This window comes from Talpa occidentalis, unplaced genomic scaffold (genome assembly GCF_014898055.3).
Source record: "Talpa occidentalis isolate TD23 unplaced genomic scaffold, MPIMG_talOcc4v2.1 talOcc4.8, whole genome shotgun sequence".
NCBI lineage: Eukaryota > Metazoa > Chordata > Mammalia > Eulipotyphla > Talpidae > Talpa > Talpa occidentalis.
Genome location: NW_023605194.1, coordinates 82,467,525 through 82,491,578, shown reverse-complemented (window position 1 = coordinate 82,491,578; position 24,054 = coordinate 82,467,525). Strand labels below are relative to the sequence as shown.

General features: G+C 35.5%; 1 long non-coding RNA gene across 1 annotated transcript in view; it reads right to left on the bottom strand.

Annotated features, from left to right (window-relative positions):
- Nucleotides 1–24,054, bottom strand: part of LOC129145057 (uncharacterized) — a 188,335-nt gene that overhangs the window by 63,944 nt on the left and 100,337 nt on the right. The window lies entirely within an intron of this gene.

The following is a 24,054-nucleotide window of genomic DNA, read 5'->3' as shown; positions in this document are numbered from 1 at the left end:
AATTACATTATAGCACCAAGTACCTGAGATCAAAGTCTAAATAATGTTTTAATGTGAGTATAGATGGCCACAACCAATTTATGGGGACGCCCATTCTTTTCATTGTTTCAAGTCATGAGAAAAATGAGCAGAGGATGTTAGTGAAAGCATGCGGAATATGTCTCCATATATGCTCTTCCTTTCCCCTTCTCTCAAGAAAGATGTAATAATAGTAAAAATTATATTTACTCAAGTTATCTAATGATTGGCAAATCACACCAATAATCATGCCTAATAAACAGGAGAAGATATTACTATTAAAATGTATGTCTTCCCAATCATTAAAGAATATTTTAAGAATAAAAAGAGAGGCGGAGCAACATGGCGGCAAGGAGACACTGCGAGTAAGATCTCCCATTAAAAAAAGTTAATAGGGAGGAAAAGCGACAGGTCCCAGTGAGAACTGGGACATGGAAGATAAAGGGATGGACGACTCCAGCAAACTACCCAAAGAAGAAAGTGGCCATAAAAGAGGACCAGAAGGGAGGAAAGCGCAGAACCCTGCTCCCCTCCCCCGCCCACAGAGTCCGCACTCTCTGCCCAACAGAGAGGAGGAAAAAAACAAACCAAAACGACCAAAAAGAACAAACTACACATCAAGCAGGACTGTGAGTGGAAAGGAACTGTTTCAGCCACCACACCCCATGAACAGGAGCTGTGGAGAACCCTGCAGGATCCGCTGCTGTGGTGAGCGAATGGCTCCAGGTGCCATTAGAGAACAACAGCCGCAGGCCTGCTGGTAAGCTTGCGCAGAAAAGCGACGGAAAAGCAGCGCGGCGCTCTTGAAAAGCAAACGCGGATCACTGCTGCCCAGGTCCCCGTGCCTGCGACCTAGGCTTGCGGGAAGACCAGCAGGGGTCCTCACTGAGGTGAAAGTCCCTCACTGAGTATCCAGGAACCAGGCACCCTGACACGGGAGCAGGGTGCAAAAGGCGCCATCCCTGCAGCCACTGAACTGGGCTACAGCTTGCGTCCTGGACCTGAGGGCTTTGGAACTGAGACCCAGGGCACGAATTTTGGGGTGTGGGTTATCCACGTCGGTGGGGCACAAGGCAGACACAGCACCCCAAACCCGTTGAGGGTTTCCCTACCATTCCCACTCTGTTCCCTATCCCACGGGGTGAAAAAAAAGAGCTCCCCAAGAACAATAGGAGATATCTCTGGTGCCACCTAGCTTGAAACCAGCAGAAGGCTCCTGGAGGAGCCCGTGGCCAGCTGGGAAGTTAGCCCAACCCAGACCCCTTCAGACCAGCAGTCTGAGCCCACAGGGGGAGAGGACACCCACGGCCGGGGCAGACCAGGCGCGCAGAAGAGTGTGCCTGAGACCTGACACACAGGGAGTGCGTCCTGCATCGCCATTATAGAACAGGGACATTTCTTCAGTAAAGACTGCCTGCAGAAGGCCCCCTCAGGAGCCAGAGGTGAGCCGGGAAGCTCGCACATGCCAGGCCCCTTCTGGCCTGCAGTCCAAACCCAGAGGGGGAGCGGGAAACCACCGCCGGGGCAGACCAAGCGCACAGGGGAGTGTGTCCACACATCGGCATTTTAGAACAGGGACCTTTCTTCAGTAAACACTGCTTGAAACAGACAGATGGCCCCTGGAGGAGCCAGAGGGGAGCGGAGAAGCTCACCCAAGATGCCGGCCAGTCCCAGCAACACAATGTTCCAATGCATACGACAAATTAGAAAACAGACAGTAGGGAGTAGAAGAACCACACGCAACCTAGCAACTCCTTAGGAAAAAAGCACACCACAAAAAGAAAACCACCCCCCAGATTGCAACAACAGTAACTTGGAAGAACTTCTGAGCCTTCCAGAAAGAGAATTTAAAATTGCCATGATTAAAAAAATGACAGAACTCATAAAGGAAAACAATGATCAGAAGAAGGAAATTGGGTCCCTAAAGAGGGAAAACAACGGTCAGAAGAATGAAATTGAGTCCCTAAAAAGGGAAGCAAAAGAAACGCAGGAGATCAAAGAATTAATGGAGGAACTAAAGAACTCTGGGAAAAGCAATGAAAGCACAATAGATGAAATGGAAGAACGAATAAGTACTCTTGAAGACACAGAAATAAAAAGAATCAAAACAGAAAAGGAAAGAGAAGTATGAAGGAAAAAGAACGAAGACAGACTTCGGGAACTATCTGACTCCATGAGGAAAGGAAATATAAGAGTTATAGGAATACCAGAAGGAGAGGAGAGAGATGTAGGAACAGAGAAAATATTCAAAGAGATAATTGAAGAGAACTTCCCAAATGTGAAGGAGCTGAAAATTGATATACAAGAAGCAAGAAGAACACCAAACTTCCACGACGAAAGGAAAAACACAGCAAGACACATAATAGTAAAGCTCCCAAGAATCCAGGACAAGGAAAAAATAATGAAGCTGACAAGAGGGAAGAAACAGATAACATTCAAAGGAAAACCAATCAGACTGACATCAGACTTCTCTGAAGAAACACTACGGGCAAGGAGAGAGTGGAGGGACATAGTCAACAGACTCCAAGAAAACAGATGCCAACCAAGAATACTCTATCCCGCAAAGCTCTCCTTCCTCTATGAAGAAAGAATAAGGACCTTCCCAGATAAACAGAAACTCAGGAATTTCATTACAACTAAACCACCACTCAAAAAAATACTACAAGGAGTCCTAAAGCCAGAACCTCAGAGGTACGAATAACAACGAAAGAAGGCCAAAAAAAAAAAAGTTATTGAAAGAATAAATAAATCAAAGGAAAGACAAACACAATGGCAAATACAGATGCTAACATATCAATATTAACCCTAAATGTCAATGGACTAAACTCTTCAATAAAAAGACACAGAGTTGCAGCCTGGATTAAGAAACAAAACCCAACCTTTTGCTGTCTCCAGGAAACACATTTAGCTACAAAAGATAAAAATAGGCTCAAAGTTAAAGGATGGAAAACAATCCTACAAGCAAATGGACCAAAAAAGAAAGCAGGAACAGCTATACTTATATCAGATAAAACAGATTTCAAACTCAAAAAAGTAAAAAGAGACCCCAATGGTGACTACATTATGATCAAGGGGACAATACTTCAAGAAGAAATAACACTCATTAACATATACTCACCAAACGAAGGAGCACCAAAATATATCAGACAAATGTTGTCATCTCTGAAAACAGACATCAGAGAAAACACATACGTAGTGGGAGAAATCAACACACCACTATCAACAATGGATAGATCAACAAGACAAAAAATAAGTAAAGACACTAAAGCTCTAAATAAGGACCTAGAGCATTTGGGCTTAACAGACATCTATAGAACACTAACGCCCCCCAAAAAAATGGAGTACACATTTTCCTCAAGCGCACACAGATCATTCTCCAGGATTGATCACATACTGGGGCACAAGACAAACATCAACAGATACAGCAAGATTGAAATCATACCAACCATCTTTTCTGACCATGAAGGTATCAAACTAGAAATAAACCATAAAAAGAAGGCAAGGAACTTTCCTACCTCATGGAGATTAAAAACCACACTACTGGAAGACCACTGGACTAATGAGGAGATCAAAGAAGAAATTAAAAAATTCTTTGAATTTAATGGCAAGGAGGACACCAATATCCTAAATGTATGGGATGCAGCAAAAGCAGTAATAAGAGGAAAATATATAGCAATAGAAGCTCACATCAAGAAACAAGAAAGAACTCAACAAAACAACCTAATCTCGAAGATCAAAGATCTAGAAAAAGAACAACAAAAAAACCCAAAAACCAGTAGAAGAAAAGAAATAATAAAAACCAAAGCAGAAATAAATGAAATCGAAACTAAAAAAACAATCCAAAAGATCAATGAAACCAAGAGCTGGTTCTTCGAAAAAATCAATAAAATAGACAAGCCCCTAGCCAGGCTCACAAAGGAAAAAAGGGAGAAAGCACAAATACACAGGATCAGAAATGAAGGAGGAGAAATCACAACGGATACAGCAGAAATCAAAAGAATAATCAGTAACTACTATGAACAGTTATATGGAAACAAGTTTAACAATCTAGAGGAGATGGACAAATTCCTACAACTCTACAATCACCCAAAGCTACATAAAGAAGAAATAGAACACCTAAACAGACCAATTACAAGCAGCAAAATTGAAATGGTAATCAAAAACCTCCCCAAAAACAAAAGCCCAGGACCTGATGGATTTACAAATGAATTCTACCAAACATTCTGAGACGAATTAGTGCCTATACTTCACAAACTCTTCCAAAAAATTGAGAAGGAAGGGACAATATCAAACACGTTCTATGAAGCCAACATTACACTAATACCAAAACCGAACAAGGACAACACAAAAAGGAAAACAACAGGCCAATCTCCCTAATGAACACTTATGCAAAAATCCTCAATAAAATTTTAGCTATCAGAATCCAACAATGTATTCAGAAGATAATTCACCACGACCAAGTAGGATCCATTCCAGGGACACAAGGATGGTTTAACATCTGAAAATCAATCAACGTTATCCAACACATCAACAAAAAGAAATATAAAAACCACATGATAATATCAATAGATGCTGAGAAAGGTTTCAACAAAGTGCAACACCCATTCATGATAAAAGCCCTTGAATTCCTTGGGATACAAGGAACACACCTCAACATCATAAAGGCCATATATGACAAGCCAACAGCCAGTATCATTCTCAATGGTGAAAAGCTGAAAGCAATTCCATTAAGATCTGGAACAAGACAAGAATGTCCACTCTCACCACTGCTTTTCAATATAATACTGGAAGTCCTAGCCAGAGCAATAAGACAAGAGAAGGACATACAAGGAATCCAAATAGGAAAAGAAGAAGTCAAACTATCACTATTTGCAGATGATATGATAATATACATAGAGAACCCCAAAAACTCCACAGAAAAACTAATTCAACTAATCAATCAGTTCAGTAAAGTGGCAGGATACAAAATCAACACGCAAAAGTCAGTAGCCTTCCTATACACAAACAATAAATCTGAAGAAGAAGAAATAAAAAAAAACCATCCCTTTTATTATCGAAACAAAAAAAATCAAATATTTGGGCATAAATCTAACAAAAGAGGTAAAGGACCTATACAAAGAAAACTATAAAACACTGTTAAAAGAAATAGAAGAAGACACAAAGAAATGGAAAGACATCCCCTGCTCATGGATTGGAAGAATAAACATTATTAAAATGGCCATCCTACCAAAAGCAATCTACAGATTCAATGCTATTCCAATCAAAATTTCAATGTCATTCTTCAAATAAATAGAACAATTATTGATGAAATTCATATGGAATCACAAAAAACCCCGAATAGCCAAAGCTCTACTGAAAAAAAAGAAGGGAATGGAGGCATCACACTCCCAGACTTCAAACTCTACTACAAAGCCATAATCATCAAAACTGCATGGTATTGGAACAAGAACAGACATACAGACCAATGGAATCGAATAGAAAATCCAGAAATAAACCCACAGATTTATGGTCAACTAATCTTTGACAAAGGAGCAGACTATGCATTGGAGCCAAGAAAGTTTGTTCAATAAATGGTGCTGGGAAAACTGGGTTGCTACATGCAAAAGAATGAAGCTTGACCACTACCTCACACCATACACAAAAATCAACTCAAAATGGATTAAAGAACTAGACATAAGACCTGAAACCATAAAATACATAGAAGGAAATATAGGCGAAACACTACGTGATTTGCATATCAAAGACATCTTTACAGACACATCACCCAAAGCACTGATAGTGAATGCAAAGATAAACAGCTGGGACTACATCAAATTAAAGAGCTTCTGCACAGCAAAAGAGACAGTAACAAAAACAAAGAGAAACCCCACCAACTGGGAGAACATTTTTGCACACAACACTAATGATAAAGGACTGATCACAAAAATCTGCAAAGAGCTGATGAGACTCAACAACAACAAAGAAAATAATCCGGTCAAAAAATGGGCAGAAGAGCTAAAAATAAACTTCTCTGAAGAGTAAATGCAAATGGCCAACAGGCATATGAAAAAATGTTCAACATCACTTGTCATCAGGGAAATGCAAATCAAAACTACCATGAGATACCATCTTACACCAGTGAGAATGGCACATATTAAAAAAACTAGCAACAACAAATGTTGGCGAGGGTGTGGAGAAAAAGGAACTCTTCTGCACTGTTGGTGGGAGTGCAAACTGGTCCAACCACTATGGAGAGCTGTGTGGAGATTTCTGGACCTACTAAACATAGAGCTTCCATATGATCCAGCAATTCCACTCCTAGGTATTTACCCAAAGGACACAGAAACATCAATTCCAAAGAGCACCTGCACCCCTATGTTTATAGCAGCACTGTTTACAATAGCTAAGCTTTGGAAACAGCCCAAATGCCCAAAAATAGATGACTGGATCAAGAAGATGTGGTACATATATACCATGGAATATTACTCAGCATTCAAAAAAGATAAACACATGCAATTTGCAGCAACATGAATGGCGCTGGAAGGGATCATGCTCAGCGAAATAAGCCAGAAAGAAAAAGAAAAATACCGGATGGTCTCACTCATAGCAGGAATCTAGAAAACTTAAATAAGGGACCAGGAAAATGAATAACTACAAGAAAGTGAAAATCAAAATCAACAAAAAAACTATGATCCAGAGACACTTTTTGGGAGGTGGGGGGCGGGAGGGGAGGGATTGTTGTCAGAATGGGGGGTTGCAATTGTATGGGGAATATAAAAATAAAATTTATTATTTAAAAAAAACAAAAAAAAAAGAATAAAAAGAATGAGACCACAAGAGTATTTGGCAAAATTATCACTTTTCATAGTTTGATACACAATATAATCTGATTAGCTAATTTAAAATATATATCAAGTGATTTACAATAATTTATTTTAAAAATTTTATTGACTAGCATTTAAATTCAGGTGTGCATCATTATAAATCATTGTCAATATATACTATATTAAGTAGTTTACTACTACAAGTTTGATTCTGTCTTCTCTATACAATGGATTCCTTTTGTCTGATTTACCCACCCCCTTTCTGGTAAATACTAATTTGGTGTAAAAATTTATTTTTGTTTAATTTACATGTTTTTTTATGTGCCATGAGTGAGTCATTTCATAAAGCATAATAACCTCTAGGTTCTGCCATGTGGTTACAAATGGCAGTTTCATCATCTTTCACAGCTTCCTAGTATTTCATTGTATATTTATACCCGATCTTCGTTACCCAGTCATGTGAATGGCACTTAGATTGTTTCCAGCTTTTGATTATTGATATAAAACTTCAGTGAATAATGCAAGGTTCATTAAACTCTTAAAATTAGTAAGTACCCAGTAGTTGGATAATAAGAATGTATTCAACTACTATTTTTAACTTGAGGACTCTCCATACTGCTTTCCTTAATAGCTGTGACAATTTACATTCCCATCAATACTGTTCAAGTGTTCCCTTCTCTCCATATCCTCTTCAGCACAATAAAAGAGTAACTATTATCATTGAATTTACCATATTGAGGTTAGATACCTTAACATTTGATCACTGTTAAAATATATGTGTATTAACTGAGAGAAATAGTAGGAAACACCTATGCATTTTAACAATCTGTATGTATAATTGAAGGTTTTCTGGATGTTTGAAATTTTTCTTTACCTCACATTAAAACCCAGTTCTTCCACATTAAAAACAAAATAAAATTGTTAGCATATCGATGAACTTACTTTCTCTCTAATTTTTTTAATTTTCAATTTAATGAGAACTTGTATTTAAACTTGATTCCCTTTACTTAGAATTTTAAAGGTCATTTAGTAGGATAACTTCTTATAGACCTTTGAAAGAGTAACAGGTAAGCACTGTAGGAAAGTATTAAATTCTTCTGCATGGCCTCCATTATTTTGATTCACATTAGAAATTAAGACAAAGGTACACATCCCGTCTCTTATAGTGTAAGCTCTGGCAAAGTATCTGATAAGAAAAATAGTTTATATGTATACTAGCTGCTTTTTATTTTTTTGCAAGTAAGTTGTAGAAAACTGATGTTTATTTTCAAATCATGGTGCTCTGATTCTTTATATTTGGTATTGAAATAGCAAATTGAAGATAAATTCATATGCATGAAATAAATATACGTTGTAATAATCATTTGAAACTTAACAAAATGATAGCCCAGGGTTGACACAAAAGCATATTTAAGTTACAAATAGAATGGGATGTTTTCTGACTGTATCTCTAGTCTTCACTAAATGCTTATTGATTGGGTTTCATACCTGCAGGGATTTTATATGTGCTTTGTTTTAAAATAAGCATATGCCATACAGTTATATTTCATTGCATTCATGACAATTCATGATACAGTAATCTCCTAAATCACACTGCCACTGTAACAAAAGTTAAAATATAGTAATTAGTTCATATTGAAGCTGTCTTTAAAATAAGATAGATATTACATAACTATCAGACTCACTAAGGACAATATTGTTAGAGTATTTCTTACATGATTTTGACAACTATTAATTCTGAAAATAATTTGAAAATAAGGTTTCTAAACTTAACAATGGTACAGCAGGATTTTCTTTAACATTTTTTTCTCTAAAACAAAAATGTGGGAGATGGAAAATAAGAAATAAATCCAGGAACTATGGATTATTGAGAAGTAGTATCTGACTAAACCAAAGCTTAAGGATGGTCAAAGTGGACATCTGAGTACTGACAGCAGAAATGAGAACTTTGTAGTCAATACTAAACAAGCTGTTAGGGTGTATCTGTATTTCCCCCCACCCCCAGGGCTTTCTGATATAATGCTTAAGAAAGGATTCTAGAGCCTAAGAGGAAGATAAAATAAATGAGAAGGCACAGAGGACAAAGGAAAGAGGGAGGCAGAAGCAATCCCCAAATCAAGAGCAAACACATTTGATTTTAGCATCAAAGTTAAGTGACCATAGAAATGCAATTTATATAAGATTAGCACAAGAATGCATTTAAGCAGAAACTATAAGGAAATGAACACTTCCCATGGAATGGGGCAGTATGTTTTGATTCCATATTATATAAGTTGAGAACTTAGAATATTAAAGATTGAGTAAATGATTTTTAACATCTTTTCCTCTTCCTTGACATTGCTTAGAGGATCTTCTCTCCTCCATACATGTTAAAATTGAAAGTTCTTAACAGGCACCAGGTTGATAATTCTTTAGTGAACTGGCCATGTATATGAAAAGGTGAGATAACTTTCACATGCAATATTTCAAAGCATTGGAAAACAGAAATTCATGAGATATTAGTATTTCTGGATCAATTATACACAAAACATCAAAATTTTTTTCATAAATGTAAATGTACAGAGAGGAATGATTATTATGTATTTGCAATAGGATTGTATTGAAAGAAGCAACCAAATGCTCATCAATTACAAGTGTGACAATGAAACATGCTATTTAAATAATATAAAGCATATCTGTATATGCATAAATGAATCAGTCTCCAAGATGTGTGAAAAAATGCTGTATTCTCATTTCTAGAGGTATGCATATGGAACAAAATAGTCATCTCAAAAGCAACTGTGGATTTTGTGTGTGAAGATAAATTACTTTTACCATTTTCACTATAATTACTATTTGTGGCTACACACATACACACACAACCGTGAGAACAATATATACATGTTAACAGAGTAAAATACGTATTTGCACAGGAAATAGTGATCATGTGGTGATATTCACCTTATATTGATAAAGGATTGAATTATCTTAAACTACTACATGAGATTCATCTTTAGAATCACAGATGTTCCTTGTACTGGAAAATAATTTTAATATCGATTTGATAAACTCTGCTTGCATTCTTTGTGTTAAAGCAGATCATAATCTGTTTTCTTAGTCATATTGATTTCAAAGAAAGATCGTCACATCCTTTAATTTTTTTTAAAGATTTGTTTATTTATTTATACAAGCACTGGGTACAGTCAGAAGCGCTGGAGGGTGAGAGAATTCACCAAAGCCGAGCAGGGAGCAGAACATGCAGAAGGACCAAAGTACACTGCTGAGGAGAGCAGCGGGAGGCAGGAGAGGTCTGCATGCCATGTGGGACCCTCGCTGGTGGCCAGGGATAGAGCGGGTGCTGCAGAGGCTGGGGGCAGCTTTGCAGCCCAGTGCTCAACCGCTGCGCCACCAGGGGAGGCCCACATCCTTTAATTTTTATATCTGTTTTCAAATCGAAGAACCTTACTAATTCCTCTATTTGGTAAACCTTGAAAGACAATTTAAAATGTAACCATTTTTAATATCTGATGTAACAAGTGCTAGCTCATTAAAAATGGTGACATTTTCTTCAGAAATCAGTTTGCGGGGGCATCCAATATTCTCTCCACCTTCTAACTTTTTTGTTAAAAGAACTCTGATATTATTAAATGCCAACAGGTTTTACTTTGAGCGAGAATAAATGATGTGCCTGAACTTAAACCTTGAGAGCAGGTTTGGTGATGGCAGGAGACAGCACAAGTACTTGCAAAATTTCTCACATCTGATTTTTGTTTTTTACCAGAGAAGTCATTGCAGTGGCAAATGTTCATAATAACGATGGCCAGATCATTAAATAAATTGCTGTTTATAATTTTAAATATATTTGGCCATTTTGTACCTTAAAGATTTTACTTTGTTTACAGAGATAAGCATTAGTTGTCTAATTTTGGAAAAGGAGGTAGTATATCCAAAAAACAGACCTTAATTTCTGATACTAAGTACATAAGGAGAAACTCATTAATAAAATAAACTGAAAGACAAAGTACTAAAACATGAATATATCAAGGTTATAAGGATGCCTTAGAGACACTGTTTTTGTCTATGTGAGATGGCAACTGGAATTCAACAGTATCTCTGTCGCCCAGTAGCTTTATTACTGTATCCATACAGCAGGTCTGTGTTTTTTTAACTAGGTATTTTTCATGTATGCACTTTTTGGAATTAATTATCTTACGTAGTTTCTCTTGATAATGATCTTTGAACTCATCCTTTAAAAAAAAAAAAAATGACTCCTTGTTAAACTATGTCCAAGTATCAATTTTTTTTCCCCAATATTTTTCATTGTCCTTGAATCAATAGGAATTTCAGTCAGAGACCTTGTTCTATGACCCTTGCAGTTTCAGCTTAGAATTCCAGGGGTATATGAAAAATGCTACTTATCTTGAAAAATCAACCTTTGAACTACCTTAATAATTCACTAGATTTTCTTGACCTGGTCATACATCCTTCCCTTGCTTTGCTAAATGTTCCCTAGATGCCACGGAGTTGCATTTTTCAACATGAAAACAAAGAAGGGTCTAAGAAAAAAAAAAAAAGGTCAATATACAAAATTGGGGAAAATGTGGAAAACTAAGTATAATATAAAAATATACACTGTAAAATGATACACAGTGGGATGTCTCCACTTAGAATATTTTAAATTACTTGTGTGAAATGATGATAGGAGAGATCTGGCTATCTGACAAATAATGACACTATTATTCCCAAAGATACACAACCTGAACTTTTTAAAATAATTAAATGTTACCTCAATAAATGAATTTAAAATAAGCATTGCATTCTGTGTGAGTTATAAATACACAAATTTAAACAAATTTCTTAAAGAGCTAGGTAATTCTATCAGATATTTTCTAGTCATAAATATAAAATAATTTGTATGGTATGTATATGCTTTCTGTTGAGGGTTGGAAGTTTAATAAAGACTTAAGATCTTGCTTTCTTCCTGAAATTTTATTTTCCTATACTATTTGAAGAGATTTCAATAAAAAAGGAGTGAATGAGGCTCAGTATAACACAGAAAAAGAAATGATTCATAAAATTGTGAGATTATATGACTGGATATTTAAAGATAACTTTTGTGTAACACAACATTGATCTAAATATTATTTCTGTTCTCCAGTTTTATAGTGATGGAAATTAAAAGAGAACCCAGTTTGTGGCAAAAAAGTGGACTTAAACCCTTTGTCCCCATTCTTAACCACCATAAAGTCAGTCATATGTCACTTAATGACAAGATATATTCCAAGATGTGTGTTATTAGGTGATTTCTAGTTGTGTGTTTGATGCAGGATACTCAGGAAAATCTAGATGGTAGAGCCTGGTACACACCTAAGCTCTCTACAGGGACAGCCATCATATATGCAGTCTGACTCTACATCACACTCCCCTGCTAGTTTTTTTTTTTTTTTCCTTCTGGAATGAGATCATTTACTAGTTGAACACTTTTGCAAAAAAACTTTTTATTTCCACATTTAAAGATACTGAGCACCACCATTCTATCCTAACAAGTTAAAAAGTTGAATAAAACCAACTCTCCTTGGATCCAAAAAAGACAGAACAAGCCATGGATACTTCCTTGATTGGAGAACCAGAAAGGGGTATATACAGAGGAACAGAGGGTCATAAGAGATGAAGTAGAGACATACAAGCAGAAACAACTCCCTGAGCCACTGCTAGGGTAGGAAAACCTGAACTATAGCTGACAAGTTGCTGTAAGTTCAGTGGATGGAAGTGTGAAAGTTAAAAACATCAGGGAAACCCCATCACAGGGAAGACCCTACAATTTGAGATTTAACTCCTGAACATCAATCAGTTCTCACAGTAAATAACAGAAAGGTTTCCATAGAGGAAGAGTAAAAACTATTTTGAAATAGTTCCTTGGTAAATCCTTACCAAGGCCTGCACTCAGGGGAAACTAATTAACCAGAGACAAACCTAGGGAAGGAAAATAAACTCGGCTCCCTCTAATCATCCTGTCTCAACTAAGGGGCAAGAATGAAACTGAAAAACTTGTGAAGCTCACAGCTCAGAAGCTCACTAATACACTGACAATCAAATCATAGGACTATATATAATGCTTACCACCACCCACATCTTTCCATCTCTTTACTAAAAGTCTATTTACATGCCCAACCATTAGGAAAAACGATAGGAAAAAAAAAATACCATAACATAAATGAAGAGGCAGCACAAAAAATCAAACATGAAAGTGTTATCTTTATGAAAAAAGTAACTAGGTCCTCCCTGGTGGCGCTGGCGGTTAAGCGCTGCACTGTAAAGCTGTCCACAGCCTCTGCGGCCCGGGTTTGATCCTGGCTGACCAGCGAGAATCCCACATGGCACAGCAGACTTCACCTGTATCACCCGCTGCTCCCCTCAGTAGTGTATTTCATCAGTCTGCCTGTTCTGTTCCCTGCTCTGTCTCTGGTGACTCCTCTCACCCTCCGGCACATCTGGCCTATACCCTGGTTCTTATATAAAAAAAAAGAAAAAAAGTAACTAATATGCCAAAGTTGTTAGGGATAAAGTAGATAGCTTAGAAGAACAAAAGGACAGTATATGCTAAATGATGGAAATTCTAAGAACCAAAAGAAAGCTGTAACAAAAGAAAGCTGAAGTATGCTTTTAATGGGTATATTAGACTGGATATGGCTAAGAAAAGAATCTGAGCTATAAGAAATAACTAGAATTCTTAAATAACAAAATAGCAAAGAAAACACTAAGAAAAATGAACAAAATATTCAGGGACTTTGTTGAACCACAAAACGTTTGGTAGATACATAATGGGAACACTAGTAGAAAACAGAATGTAACCAAAATATGTGAGATAATAATGATAAAATTTTCCCAAATTAATGTCAGCCACCAAACAAGAGATTCAGGAAACTCAGAAGATGCCAAGTAGAAGATAGTGCTAAAAGACTTTCATCTATGCTATAATCTTCAAGCTACCAAAAAATTAATGAAAGTCAAAGAAAAATTCTGGAAGGAACCATAAGGAAAACATATTACTGTTAAAGGAAAAAAGTACATCCAACTTTTCCTTAGAAACCATGTAAGCAAACACAAAAGTAGAGTGAAATATTTAAAATTTTGAGAGAAATAGCTCACCACACTAAAATTCTACATTCTGCTAAATTATCCTTCAAAAGTAAAGAAGAAATAAACCCTTCCTCAAACAAATAAAACTTGTATTTGTTGCCAGTAAACCTATCTAGTAAGAAATGTTAAAAGATGATTTTTGAAAGAGTGGGTATGTCAAAAACTTGAATATACATACAAGAAGAACATACAAAGAGTACGCTAAGGTAAAATTATATATATATATATATATATATATACACACACACACACACACACACACACACACACAGTGGAAAACCCTAAAGGCTGTCTGAAACAATTGAAACAAATAGTGAAGTAGGTTACATAATCAATATATAATAATCAGTTGCGTACCTATGTGCAAACATCAAGTGAGAAGTAGAAATAAAAAAAAAATCCCATTTGTAATTGCATCAAAAATAATCAAATACCTAGGAGTAAACTTGAAGGTGGTGAAGGACATACACAATGAAAACTTAGAGAAATTAACAGAAATAGAAGAAACAGAAGATAATCCCTTTTTATTGATTGGAAGAATCAACTGTTAAAATGATCAAATACAGATTCAATACAATTCCTATCAAAGTTCAACTGTATTCTTCAGAGAAATAGAACAATCATTACTGAAATTCATATGGAACCCCTAAAGATGTCAAATAGCCAAGGAAATCCAGACATAAAAGAGGAGTAATGGTCACATCACACTCCCAGGCTACAGGCTATAATAAAACAACAGAACTGGAACAAAAACAGTAGTACAAATGAAATAGAACTGACTCCAGAAATAAACTCTCACGTGTATGGACACTAAATCCAAAACAAAGGAGCCCAGAACATACACTGAAGCAAGGAAAGCCTCTTCAATACTAGTGCTGGGAAAATAGAACAGCCAAATGCAAAACAATGAAACAAGGTCACTATTTCATACCTTACACAAAATTCAACTCAAAATCTATAAAAAAAAAAAAAAAAAAAAAAAAAACTTTGATGGAAGACCAGAAACCATAATGTATATAGAAGAAAACACAGGCAAAACACTCCATAAACAATTTGGACTACATCAGAATAAAAAACTTCTGCACAACAAAATAAATTATCACTAAAACAAAAAGATACCCTACTGAATCAGAGAAAATATTTGCAAATCATGCATTTTACAAGGGGCTGATGTCAAGGATCTACAAATATCTTACATAACTCAGTATAATGGGAAAATAATCCCATCAAAACCCAGAAAACTGACACTTCTCCAAAGGACACATAAAGTTGACCAATAGCACATGAAAAAATGCTTATTATCCGGGAAATGCAAATCAAATCTACAAGGGGATACTACCTTGCACTTGTGAGAATGGCCTACACAAATACAGAGAGTTCTGGAAATGACAGAGAAAAGAAAATCCTTCTACTGTTGGTAGAAATGTAGACTAGTCCAACCCCTATGGAAAACAATAGAGATTTCTCAAAATATAAAAAATAAATCTAACATATGACCCAGCAATTCCATAGCTGGGTATCTACCCAACAATGCAAAAAAAAAAAAAAAAAAAACAGTAACATGAAGGGATATAAGCACTTCTCTGTTCACTGAAGCACTATTTACAGTAGCTGACCTATGGAGACAACGTAAGTGTCCAAACACGGATGAATGAATCATGGCAATGTAGTCTATATATCAAAAAATAAAGATAATTCATATGCCTGTTGGCCATTTGCATTTCCTCTTCAGAGAAGTTTCTTTTTAGCTCTTCTGCCCATTTTTTGACTGGATTATTTTCTTTGTTTTTGGTGAGTCTCATCAGCTCTTTGTAGATTTTTGTGATCAATCCTTTATCATTAGTGTTGTATGCAAAAATGTTCTCCCAGTTGGTGGGGTTTCTCTTTGTTTTGGTTATTGTCTCTTTTGCTGTACAGAAGCAACAGGCATATGAAAAAATGTTCAACATCACTTGTAATCAGAGAAATGCAAATCAAAACTACAATGAGATACCATCTTACACCACTGAGAATGGCACATATTAAAAAACTAGCAACAACAAGTGTTGGCGAGGTTGTGGAGAAAAAGGAACTCTGCTGCACTGTTGGTGGGAGTGCAAACTGGTCCAACTGTTATAGGGCAGCCCTGATCTTGAATGGGTTGCCTGGCTGTGGGTCCTCACCTGCACGCTTAAAAGGGACTTATTAATACTCCACTACAGGCATACACAAAAGGTTAATAAAAGGTTTATTTACAAAGGAAAATAGGACATCCTTTTCCCCCTAACACAAACACTATGGAGAGCTATATGGAGATTTCTTGACCTACTAAATATAGAGCTTCCATATGATCCAGCAATTCCACTCCTAGGTATTTACCCAAAGGACACAGAAACATCAATTCCAAAGAGCACCTGTACCCCTATATTTATAGCAGCACTATTTACATTAGCTAAGCTTTGGAAACAACCCAAATGCCCAAAAATAGATGACTGGATCAAGAGATGTGGTACATATACACCATGGAATATTACTCAGCATTCAAAAAATGTAAACACATGCAATTTGCAGCAACATGGATGGCGCTGGAAGGGATCATGCTCAGCGAAATAAGCCAAAAAGAAAAAGAAAAATACCGGATGGTCTCACTCATAGCAGGAATCTAGAAAACTTAAATAAGGGACTAGGAAAAAGAATAACTATAAGAAAGAAAATATCAAAATCAACAAACAACTATGAACCAGAGACACTCTATGGCTGGTGGGGGGCGGGGAAAGGAGGGCTTGGCGTCAAAATAAGGGGGTTGCAATTGTATGGGGAATATAAAAATACAATTTAAAAAAAATAAATAAAAGAAAAAAAAAACAAACAAAAAAAATAAAGATAATTCAAAGATCAATGAAAAAAAAAAATGTTCTCAGAAAAAAAAGTACACAAATCTCCAGCTAGGCTCAGAATAAAAAAGAGAAAGCTCTAATAAAAATAAGAAATGAAAGAAAAATAATAGACTTCTCAGAAATACAGGCAACAAAATTGATTACTGTGAAAATCTGTATGTCAGTAAATTAAATAACCCAAAGTATAAGAATTTTTGAGAACACAAATCTTCTGCTTTTTAAGTAACAAATAGACTCCATGATAATCACTGGTTCTTAAATGTTGCCATAATTCCATTGCAATCAAATTGTAAGCAAAAACATTTCAGGTTTAGAAGCAACCAAAAAAAAATATAAAGAACACATTCTCCTCAGCTCATGAGACTTTCAATGCTTTGCATTGCCTAGCTGTTCTGGAGAAAAGTCGTAATTCAATTTTTAGAGAAGGGAAAACATACTATATTTTCAAAGGCTAGAACAAATGTTATTTTTGAGAATACAGACTAAAGAGAAGCATAAACCCATATCAATTTTCATGTTTCTTAGAAAGATACACACCTGGAAGAATTTTTCTTAGATAAAAATATTTAGTTTGGAAAGAGAACTCATGAAGCAAGCAGACATTTAAGAGGACTGTGATGGCATCCACTTGGACTTAACATAAACAGAAGGAGAAATCAGCACAGGGAAGGACAAATGCATCTTACAGCAATTATCTGCAAAATGGTACCAGCTGTTTAAGCATTTGGATGCTTGGAATTCTGCAAAGTCCAGATAGAAACATACGGTATAGTTCATCACAAAACAATTTAAAGCTGTTAGTATTCATATTATATCTTTATGCTTTTATCAGTGAAAGTTAATAGGTATATAGAGTTTTCTTTAGTATATCATGAATGTGTGATGAGTCTAAAGTTCACAAACATTGAACTATATCAGAGGTAAGTTATTGCATAATAGAGTCAAACAAAATAATTTATATGCAGTAAAATCCCTTACATGTACATTAATATTTTTGTACAATTGATATTTTATTTCTTTATTTTGCATAGCATAAAAGTTTGTTGATTGCAGTTACCTTTTTGGCCATTTTTGTAAAATTCAGTTAATAAGATATCATTAAGCTTTTTAAAAGCTATGCAGCTTCTTTTTAATAGATACTCTGCATTCAAGAAAAGTTAAAAGTGTCCATTAGCACCTCCCACCTATTTGTGTGGGCCTATTATAATTTTAACACTTAAAAAAGGAAGTGTTAATGGCGACATTTCAAAGCAGTGGTTTCAACTATGAGGGTGACTTTATTAAAAAAAAAAATCAGAATACTTTCCTAGCTTGTGGAAAACATATATAAATTTATCCTTTATTAAAAGATGGAAATTATTAAAATCAGTGCAAATTCATGAGGTTAATTTAAGATAAATTGATGTGTATAACAAAATCTGCCATAAGAATTTTACATAAGCATTTAAAATGTCACAAACTATCTAGTTCAAGAATTACAGGTAACATTTTATAATTTCGGGAAAGATTATTAAACTGTTCTATATATCTACAGTTTATATCATTTTTGTTGGTTTATTTTTCTGTACAGGCTTAAATTAAAAAGTTAGGTCAAATCTTTTGGAGTGTGGTTGAGAATAGAAGAATTCTGAACATAAAAAAAAACATATTTACTCTTGAAATTTGCTTCTTAGTCTTACTTTTTACATATTAGGAAATCTAACTTATACGTTTTATTTTATTTTTTTAAAAGATTTTATTTATACAAGAACCGGGGTACAGGCCAGAGATGCAGGAGCTAAGAGGATTCACCAGAGACAGAGTAGGGAACAGAAGATGCTGCGGAGAGCTCCACAGAGCTGCACTCAACCGCCTGTGCCACCAGGGAGGCCCCAAAGTACACTTTTTAATTTTTTTTTATTTTAATTTTTTTAATTTACGCTAAATTTTTTTTTACATTATTTCAACTTAAAAGGAGAAAACAGAATTGTATTGCTAAAAGATAATATGAAAAGGTATGGATTAAAATTTAATTTCTAAGCAAGATATCTGTTTTATGGAAATATTGGTAAGAAAATCTAAGGATTCACTTTTCATTCAAAAGACAGCATATATTTCAAATCTAATTTCTAACGTGATTAAAGTGTAAATTTCAAAACTAAGTGAATAGTACAAATGTGCTAAAATGAGCATAGGCTTTTGAGGAATAAGACTCTGCATGGTTAAAAAAAAAAAAGACTGCATGGTTGAAGTTAAAATTCACAAACTGAGTAACTTCAAGTGACTAACAATCTGTGTGTCTCAGGTTCCTTGGGTACAAACCAGAAGAATAATATTCACCTCATTAGTTGCTTAAAGGAGGAAATAATTTATTCAATATTTTTAAAATTGTAAAGCACTTTTAACATAACTGCTTGAAACCCAGTTACAGAAGGAATTACATCTCAATAAACTGAGTAACAGATATGCAGATAGTGGACATTTACATCTAGAGCTATTTTATCTGAGAAGGGTACTAGTACAGTGGGAAGTTTTATGAAGCCATGCAAAATTCTTGTAATACACTCTTTGCAAAAATTATTAACTAGGCAGGACTTTTGAATTTAAAGTCCAAAGCACAAAATTGAAAAAGTATATATTTAATATTTATATGCAAACATTATATATAACATTTATATATATATATATATGTTATCTTGTTTAGAGAGATTTATGAATAATAGTTTATTAATGTTTGTATGAATGTATATACATATTCTTTCTTGATGGCTATTTCAACTCTCCTAGAGTCATGAAAATACCCATAAGTTGCTAAGGCCAAATATGTAAAATATTTGAAATGATTTCTAACAGTATGTATCTCCTGCCAAGCCACTGGGCATCTTGCTATAAGAGATGGTCATTGGCATAAAACATCAGACTGAGTCCTTTTTGCTTCTCTGCATTCAAATCTCACAGAGATTGTTTTGGTAGTTTTCAGGTACAAGGTATTACTATATGAAAACATTTGTTTCCTTGGTGAAGCTTTAGAGTTGCATACTGTTAGACTACCCCTAATGGAATTAGGTGCCTGATAAAATAGGCAACTGTCAACTGTCTGTTTAAAGTTCTTACTGACATATTTAAATGGGATTTGAAAATAACCAAACCTTCTTTTTAAAATACAAAACAAAACAAAAAACTTTATCACCTTTTCTCATTGTCTGATTAGAGAAAATATTGATTTCATTTTAAATATCTTTTTCTGTTAACACAGATTCAAACATTTACTTCAACATAGCATTTCACTTAAATATTTTAAGTCAGTAATATATACAGACATACAGGACATTTATGAGAATGAAATATGCTAATATGTATTCAAAAGTATAATTTGTGAAGTGCAATGTTACCAGCATTATATTTCTGTAGAAAAATTACTGTCCTATTGCTCAGAATACTAGTAAGCACTCTAGGAGTGTATGGAAATAAAGGTCTATTTCCTGAAGTTAAACTCAACCTTGAGATTTTCTCTATTCTTCCCAGACATTTATGTCAACATAATAGCCAAGTGAGAAGTAGAATTTATGGGGGTAAAAAAGGAAGGTAATCAGAATTCTTAAGGAAGCATGCTGCAGCCTAGTTATTTCTCTTTTACACAGTATACATTTGGTGTGATTCTTGTTTTCCTCATTGACAACAATTTGTTAATATAGAGTGACTCTACTCCCTAACAAAACTGGCTATTCCATTCTCCTGGAATCACACACACCTCAACTTGAATATCCCATATACCTAGGGAGGGAATTGACAGAGAAGACTAAATAGTTTATCCTTTGCACATGGCTATTTTTCCTCTATTATCAGTTGTCCACTGTGTCTTCATTAGATTTAGAGACACATCTAAAGTCAATCAGAGGAAGAAATCACTGGAATACCAAGAAAGGTCTATCCCACTAATGAACAATTTTCTCCACTAATTTAGTGCATTTTGAAATACACTGTGTATATGGACCTAGAGTTACTCAAGGAATTTTTAGATTTGTTTCATTAGGGGCTTATGAAATGATTAGACTGGGTCATTAATCAAGGGTATTCTAATGTTACACTTTGAAAGAATGATCCTAATTCCATTCTTGAGTTTGTACATTCAAATCAGATTCCCAGACATCATAATGTAATGAGCAATCCACCTTCTAATTCTGATTAACAGAACTAGTATTTTATTGAGCACTTCCTAAGCAGCTACACTGTATTAGGCACTTGCTCTTATTTAATTGCACTCTATGAAATAAGTAATTTTGTAAAATCATTGTTAGCTGAACTAAAAATAATGGGGTAAGAATAACCTTTAAGTAATTTTTTAAAAAAATATAAGCATCAAAAGTTTTGGCCCCACAAACTTATTATCAAGATAAATAGTCACCTATTTATTACAGCAGTAAGCATGTAACAGGGTGGTCCCCAGGAAAGGGGGAGGTTCCAGGTTTCCTGCCCACCCAAAAGGAGGGTGGAGCTGAGCAGAGAGAGAGAAGAAGCTACAGAGGAGACTGAGGAAGGAAGGAAGCAGGATGGAGCCAGAAGGAGACCTGGAGGAGGCACATGGGGCCAAGGGACACATAAAGAAACTACACTTGCCTTTGTGTCAGGGACTGGTTGACACAGATGTGGGTGAGAGACCCATGGGGAGGTGACCATGGTGGTTTTTATCTTGATTTTGACTTTGCTCTTTTCCTTCTGGGCTTGTCTGGTTGTTTCTGACCCTTGTATTAAAGCTCCTTCCCGTTAAAGTCTCATATGTTTTGTGTTGATTCAGCGGGTGGCAGAACCCATTTAGAATAGACATATTTGCGGGGTTTGGGGTGCACCTCTCCCTGCCCTGTAACAGATTTAGCACCCAATGTTACAGGGCAGTTGAGGTGCACCCCAAACCCCGCAAATATGCCTATTCTAAATGGGTTCTGCTACCCGCTGAATCAACACAAAACATATGAGACTTTAACGGGAAGGAGCTTTAATACAAGGGTCAGAAACAACCAGACAAGCCCAGAAGGAAAAGAGCAAAGTCAAAATCAAGATAAAAACCACCATGGTCACCTCCCCATGCATCTTTCACCCACATCTGTGTCACTCAGTCCCTGACCTAAAGGCAAGTATAGTTTCTTTATGTGTCTCTTGGCTCCATGTGCCTCCTCCAGGTCTCCTGGCTCTCCATCCCGCTTCCTTCCTTCCTCAGTCTCCTCTGTAGCTTCTTCTCTCCCTGCTCAGCTCCACCCTCTTTTTGGGTGGGGCAGGAAACCTGGAACCTCCCCCTTTCCTGGGGACCACCCTGTTACAAGCAGACATAAAATCATTCTTACTTCTCTGTCCTGATAGGTAATCTAACACATCTTTTTTTATATAAATTATTTTATTTTATATAATTCTTACATCATTTTTTGTTTTTGCATAATGTATGCATTTTCATTTTGGTTATATTCCCCATACAATTCCCACCTCCTTTTTCTTACCCTAATCCCTCTTCTCCTCCCCTTGCCCCCCACTGTAGTGTGTCTCTGGTTTATAGTTGCTTATTGATTTGATTTTTACTTTATTGTAATTAGTCTTTTTCCTAGTCCCTTATTTAGGTTTTTCTAAATTCCTGCTATGAGTGAGACCATCCAGGAGAAAAAGGAACTCTCCTGCACTGCTGGTGGGAGTGCAAAATGCTCCAAACACTATGGAAAGCTGTGTGCATATTTCTTAACCTACTAAAGATAGAACTTCCATATGATCCAGCAACTCCACTCCTAGGTATTTACACAAAGGACACAGAAACATTTGTATGTAATCACTAGAATAGAGTTAGCTTATAAGGTAAAGATGAAAATAATGACTTAATTTTGACATGGCCCATACCAGATACAATTCACATTAGTTCTATCTATAATGTTAATGAATAATGAAAGTATTGTGTTTGATTTTTTACCTATTGTGAAATGGAGGCTCTAACCTCTAATATAACTTACATAGGCAAAACTGACAAGCATACGCCCAAATAAAACTTGACTATTATAGACTATAAATATTTTAAAGAAAGATTTAAGAAAAAGATTTTCAATTATCATTCAAAAATTATAAAAATTATAAACATGATTTTAATTTATAATTCTGTGGACATTAGGCAAAGGGCATTTTAAAAGTGATGTTCTTATTGACAGAAGTTTCTAAACTCTTATTAATCCCTACATGTACCAAACATGAAAAATTGCTGTTTATTTCTTGGCTAATAAACTTCTGTCAATCACCATTCTTTTAAATTTTCAACATCTCCACATATTTGAAAATATACTCTTTCAAGGAAAATATCTAGTGCCAGATATTTGTATCTATAGACTGATATATTCTAGATATTATTGTTTCCTGTTTTTTTTTGATTTCTTGATATTACATTATCTGAATTCACACAATTGATCCATGACAGCTGGGTTTCATTATAGATCTATTCAGTAAAAATAGCTCCAATACTAATTTTTTTAAAAACATAGCAACTTGTAGCTGTTTTCCATCTCCCACTCATCACTCAACACATTTTAATCTTCACCCTACCTCCGCAAATTCAATGAATCTACTCAAGTTGTCAGCAAAAGCTGGCTGCTTTTGTTCTATATCCACACAAAACTTTTTGCTTCTCATTATCATTAAAATCTGAGAAGTATTTGACCCAGTTAGTTCTACTTATCTAGCCCCAAAATTCAAAAACACTAATTCAAAAGGAAACTTGGAATCTCCATGTTTATTGTAGTGCTATTTACTATAGCTAAATTATGGGAACAACCTAAGTGCCTTGAAACAGATGCGTCGGATCACACAGAAACATCAATTCCAAAGAACACCTGCACCCCTATGTTTATAGCAGCACTGTTTACAATAGCTAAGCTTTGGAAACAGCCCAAATGCCCAAAAATAGATGACTGGATCAAGAAGATGTGGTACATATATACCATGGAATATTACTCAGCATTCAAAAAAGATAAACACATGCAATTTGCAGCAACATGGATGACGCTGGAAGGGATCATGCTCAGTGAAATAAGCCAAAAAGAAAAAGAAAAATACCGGATGGTCTCACTCATAGCAGGGATCTAGAAAACTTAAATAAGGGACCAGGAAAATGAATAACTATAAGAAAGTGAAAATCAAAATCAACAAAAACTATGAACCAGAGACACTTTTTGGGGGGTGGGGGGCGGGAGGGGAGGGATTGGGGTCAGAATGGGGGGATTGCAATTGTATGGGGA